The sequence below is a fragment of the Schistosoma mansoni genome (genome assembly GCF_000237925.1).
Source record: "Schistosoma mansoni, WGS project CABG00000000 data, supercontig 0041, strain Puerto Rico, whole genome shotgun sequence".
Lineage (NCBI taxonomy): Eukaryota > Metazoa > Platyhelminthes > Trematoda > Strigeidida > Schistosomatidae > Schistosoma > Schistosoma mansoni.
In genome coordinates this window covers 1,717,361-1,723,804 of record NW_017386027.1, presented here as the reverse complement: position 1 = coordinate 1,723,804, position 6,444 = coordinate 1,717,361, and the positions used below count along the sequence as shown (strand labels likewise).

General features: G+C 38.2%; 1 non-coding gene across 1 annotated transcript; it reads left to right on the top strand.

The window, feature by feature from the left end:
- Positions 1-2,697: 2,697 nt before the first annotated feature.
- On the top strand, positions 2,698-2,764 carry Smp_tRNA_02045_Gln_TTG.1.1. The gene has a single exon. It is a non-coding gene (tRNA).
- The last annotated feature ends 3,680 nt before the right edge of the window (positions 2,765-6,444 follow it).

Below are 6,444 nucleotides of genomic sequence, written 5' to 3'. Positions count from 1 at the left end.
GTCTTACTATATGGATAACAGTGGTAACATATTCAGTTGAAGAACTGACTGATAAGTAATTGAACTTTTGAACAGTCCCTTCAAATGTGAAGAATTATCATACGGAGAAATGAGAAAATTAAATATTACAAATTTATTATCAGAAGGGGGTTTTTGTGGAGATTTAGTATTTTCATAGTTGAAAGCGTGAGTCAGTTGAAGCTAGAACACCATGGAAAACCTGGAAGCACTGGATGGTCGTTTCATCCTATTGCGGCACTCTTCAGCAGTGCATATCCACGACCTCGCCTCGCGAGATTCCAACCCAGAACCTACCAGTCTCGCACCAGAGCACTTAACCGATAGACCACTGAGCTGGCTAGCATCTAATGGTGTTAATGTCTAACTTCAACCAATCCACGAAGTTTGAGCAACCGTTCATCAGTTGTCTTCAGTGAATTGATATCTCACAACAGACGTGGTTTGAACTCCACTGGTCACTGCTTCTCACTAGAACTCCTGGATTTACCTCTCGAAATCAGTCACTAGTGAGCATATGATTATTATTATCAGAAGGGGGTTTTATGGAGATTTAGTATTTTCATAGTTGAAATTTGACAAAATTTTACTATAGTGAGTAGCCAACACTGAAGTTAGCTTTGGAGTAATAGATAGGGATGACAAGTCAGCCTATGGAACAGCGAATCTTTATCGAATTAATCACATACACAATAACCTCATAGGATACCATGGGATTGCATCTTCTGACGTTGCTCCACTGGCTTTTGGATCAGACCTTTAGGCTGAAGGCTCGGAATGTGCCCCTCTTAAGAAAATCACCTGCTTCGGTCTGGGCACTCGAATAACATTCCACCCCCCTCATTTACCATACTAATACTTTTCAATACTCTGCACAGTTCAGGACATAATAATGGTGAGTAGTACTGGATAATATGTAATAACTGGGGATTTACAACATATAAATGTAAGTGTTAGATAATGTTAAAGCCCGAAGACACTTTATAAAGTATAAATTCACTTGATATTATTTACTTGAATCTTCCCATTGATGTTCAGGACTACAATTGATTAGTCTCTTGTTGGCATATATGCATCCTGTGCGGACTGCCTCGATATTGCTTAAAGTTACAAGCTTTATAAGTAAAGATGGATAGTGGCTAGCAGTCCTAAATAATAATAATAGGAAGATACAAGTAAACAACAACAAGTGAATATAACTTTACCCCATTGCACAAGCAGGTGAATATTAGGACTCAGTAGCTAAGTGGGTAATGCGATGGCGTTCGGGGTGAAGAGTATTGAGTTCGAGTCCCAGAGTGGACTTCAGCTCTGAGATGCAAGTACATCCAGCTGACGAGCATCAAATAGGACGAAACATGCACCCTGGATTCCATTACTAGCAATCATCCATCTTTGCTTATAATGCTTGTGAATTAAGGTAATTATCAAGATAATCCGTACAGGATGCACATATACCAATAAGAGATTGATCGATTGCAGTCCTACACATTTATATGTAATTTAGATTGATTAGTCATAAAAGAAGTGAATTCTCATTCATCTGCTTGAACATTGTCAATGATTTGAGAGAGGGCATATAGGCTTTGTATATCACATTTGCATTGAACTATTGATCAAGTTTGGAAATGATATAAAGGTAGATCTCTAAGAAAAATGCAATATTCTGCAAGAGGGAACTGAACACCTGATGAATATACAGGGGTTTCTAGAAAGTGGAAAAGTGACTTCATTGTTAACTCTGATCACATCTAATTTACATATACAAACCAAAGTACAAGTATCACGAGAATTGGAGAAAAGGATTCTTATTCACCTTGTTAAAAATATCCTACTCAGACTTAGATATATTCTCATTTACGTCATCTGTCAACACCTGTTAGATTGTGAATACAATACGGATATTTGCATTTTTATTTAGCCAAAGCCATTTAATTTATGTATCCAGAGTGATACTGTTGTCAACCTTATCTCACCCTAGTAACGTTGATTTACAAAAGGTGGATTTATAACCTCTTTGTTCATGGCTTCAATGACATATATATTTCTTACTTCTTTTCTGTATCAAGCCTCCATTTTTCATTATCTGATGCTTGTCAACTAAAATAGATACAAGTTAGTGTGACTTTTAGTTTGAGATCAATCAAGTTACATCGATTTCAATTACATTTTTAAAATAACCTTTGTCATATTCTTCTGATTTTGATTTCTTTCTAAACTTTCACTCCTCAGTAGTGGAGTTCAACCGTGTCTGTTGTGAAGTAGTTACTCATTAAAGACAATGGTAGATGGAGGTGCATTATTGTGGATTGGTTGAGGTTAGACACTAACACCGTTGGATACCGACTCAGTGGTCTAGAGACTAAGTGTTCTCCAGTGAGACCAGAGGTTCTGGGTTCGAGTCCCTCATGAGGAATCATAGATGCGTACTACTGAGTTGTCCCATAATAGGACGAAATGGCAATCCAGTACTTCCAGGTTTTCAATGGTGGTCTAGCTTAAATCGACTCATGAATTTAACTACTAAATGTATATGATTATTTTAATTATTTAGGACGAAGATATGCCAATTAGAGACTGACCAATTACAGTCCTAACATATCGATGGGAAGATTCAAACAAACAATAATAAATGAATTTAAACTTCACCCCATTGCACAAGCTAGTGGCTATTAGGACTCAGTGGCCGAGTGGATAACGCGATGGCGTTTGAAGCGAAAGGTACTGGGTTCGAGTCCCAGAGTGAACATTAACTCTGAGATGTAGGTACACCCAGCTGACGAGTCCCAAATAGGACGAAACGCGTATCCTGGATTCCACTACTAGCCATTATCCATCTTTACTTACGAAGATTTCTTCGTTTTAATAAAAAAGAATTAAACACATGAACTTTTAGACCTTTTCACATCAACAACTGATATAACAATTTTACCCTAAATAAGGGGATTGGTCAATTTCAATCGATTTTAATTACTGATCTTGTTTGACCTTTCACCTAGATAATCTAATTTCTGATTGGTTAGTATCAGTTTTTAATTTAGAAGGTAACATTAAAGTGACCAAAACGACACTGACTATTCAATTGAATAATATATATATATTGGTAATAGTTAAGTTAAGGTGTCCTTATCCCTGCCTTATGCTTACTATCAAGGTATTAGTTAAAATTGTTAGCTATTAGCTATGGATGGAGTAAACTTGAACTATTCAAGCTAAATTTTTTTGTATCAGATAGGCTTTTATACATCTTTTGTTTCTTGATTGACTTTATCAATAGCTGAATTCATGAGTCGATGTAAGCTAGATCACCGTTGGATGCCAGGTCAGTGATCTAGAGGTTAAGTGTTCAATTGCGACTTCGAAAGTCCTGGGTTCGAATCCTGCAAGCGGGATCGTGGGTGCGCACTGGTAAGGAGTTCCATGATAGGACGAAACGGCTGTCTAGGGCTTACAGGTTTCTAATCGTGGTCTACAATCACTACAATCTCCACAAACCCCATTCTAATCATGACTTCATTAAATCTAAAAATCTATACTCAATGCATCAGCATATTACTTGAGAATTTTCAGTATTAGTTCGAGTTGGTAGCGTTTCTTTAAAAAATAATAACACCGTTGGATGCCGGCTCAGTGGTCTGTCGGTTAAGGGCTTCGGCCCGATACTGGTAGGTCCTGGGTTCGAGTCCCGCGAGTGCGGGATCGTGGATGTGCACTGCTGAGGAGTCCCACAATAGGGCGAAACGGCCGTCCAGTGCTTCTAGGTTTTTGATGGTGGTCTAGCTTCAATTGACTCATGATTTCAACTGTGAAAATAATTTATAGACAGTAACTTGAATCCTGCCATCTAGTTGTTGATGTTGGGAAATTCCTAGTTACTGAATAGAGTTTTCTTTAGTCAGATACATGTCTACTATAAATTATCTCTTAGGGAGAGTGATTTATGCTTGAAAATTGTCAGACGATGAATAACAAAATTCGAAAACTAGTTTTTGAGACGATGGTAAAGATTTGCAACTCAGCTAACAGATTTCAGACCTGATGTATGGTGTAGTCATGATGCGTTCATTGCCTTTCTACAGAACATAATCACCACATACTACTTTTCCAAGTTTTAAAAGTAATATTTAGAACATGACGACAATCTACATTGTTCCTTACAACTGATTGGTCTTTGGGTAGAGACCAGTGTCATACGTGTCAAGTCCTTCTTAGTGCTGGTGGAATTCTATCGAACAAGTTAAAATGTAACCACTAGTCTAAGTGATTTGAGATTGTATTTCTTATCCTGAGATGTTAAGTGGTTGAAGTTATTCGACAGGATACCCTGGAACTAGGTTTCTTTCTATTTAGCACTTGTAGATAGTGTATGCCCTCATTCCTAAAGGAACTGATTCTTAGTGGAGGACTCGATGTCTTGTCATCCAACTTCACAATAAGATGCATTGCCACCGGGCTATTTAAGTGACGACATGACATTGGTCACTACTCAGTTATCAATCAATTGTAGATACTTCTCGGTCCTAGAGAAGGTCACTCATTGACCTAATTGTTCAGTGACAACGCCTCTGATTGTGAAACTAGGTGATACTGGATTGAATCCAACCGAGGGCATTAACTCCCTCAAGACTGAAGGTACGCTTTGTTGACTAGTAACAAATACTACGAAACCCAGGTCTGGAGTTTCCTGTCGACCACCACCAAACACTTTACAACTACATTGTTCGGCAGTAAATGTTTCATTTCTTTAATGTACAATATTTTGAATACAACCGTTCTACTTAGCAGTTGTAGAACAATAAAACTACTATCGCAGTCTGAATCCTGACATCGTCTGTAATGTATATCCTAAGATTTCATGTATTTCAGTTATTTCAGTATTTAGTTCTATTAGAAGACATTTTTTATTTAAATGACAAGTTTTTAGTTATTATTCGGCCTCCTGAATTAACTACTGGAGACGGAGAAACACCAGTAACCAAATTCTTCCTTTTTCGAGACTCCTCAACAATGTGTACCCACAGCTACATCAAGGACCGAATCTTCAAATCGTGCGATGAGAGCATTACAATCATACCACTGAGTTACCAGCCAATACTTCGAGTCCCCGATTTCCGTTAATTAACGATATAACTTGACTATCATTTGTTGTCATAGGGAACTGACAGAAGCTGGAAATGTGAACTACAGACCGTGAACCAGCTGACTAAAATTCATGCGCTCACGGTGAATACTGAATTTTTCCAATCCGATCCCTGATCAGGCTGTCGGTGCGCATTATTCAGTAATCATATACTACGACAAAACAACTGCATGATTCTCTTTGAGTGTCTGTTGTTTTTCACACCAACTGTAGTCAATCCATTATGTCAATCATCTTAAGACTAAAGGTTCAATTAAACGGTTTAATGAAGAATTCTCTGGTAACGTTTATTATTAAACGATAACTGTTATATATACATACCCGTTTCCCATAAATATGAGTTATACATAATCAGTGGATTAAGTCTGAACTCAGTAATTACATTTTAGCAAGTTGGTTTTCTACGGGTGCAGATGTGAGGGCGAGGATCAGCAAAGCAAGAGCACCATATTTACAACTGAAGAATATCTGGAACTCAAACCAATTGTCAACCAACACCAAGATCAGAATTTTCAATACAAATGTCAACACAGTTCTACTGTATGGGGCGGAGACGTGGAGAACTATGAAAGCCACCATCCAGAAGATACAAGTGTTTATTAACAGTTGTCTACGCAAAATACTTCGGATCCGTTGACCAGACACCATCAGCAACAACCTACTATGAGAGAACAAACCAGATTTTAGCGAGGAAGAAATCAGGAAGAAGTGCTGGAAGTTTACTGGGCACACTTTGAGGAAATCACCCAATCGCGTCACAAGACAAGCCCTCACATGGAATCCCGAAGGTCAAAGGAGAAGATAAAGACCAAAGAACACATAACACCGAGAAATGGAAACAGACATGAGAAGAATGAACAAAAACTGGATAGAACTAGAAAAGAAGACCCAGTACAGAGTATGTTGGAGAATGCTAATCAGCGGCCTATGCTCCATTGGGGGTAACAGGCGTAAGTAAGTAAGTAAAGTAAGTCTTTAATGTACATTAGAAACAACAATCCTTTATTATTAATGTAACCTTAAATATATTATCAGAAGGGGGTTTTTGTGGATATTTTAGTAATTTTATAGAGTTGAGATCATGAGTCAATTGAAGCTAGACCAACATGTAAAACCTGGAAGCATTGCTTGACGGCCGTTTCGTCCTATTATGGGACTCCTCAGCAGTGCGCATCCATGATCCCGCGCTTGCGAGATTCAAACCCAGGACATACCAGTCTCGCGCCAGAGCACTTAACCGATAGACCGCTGAACCGGCATCTAACAGTGTTAATGTCTAACTTCAA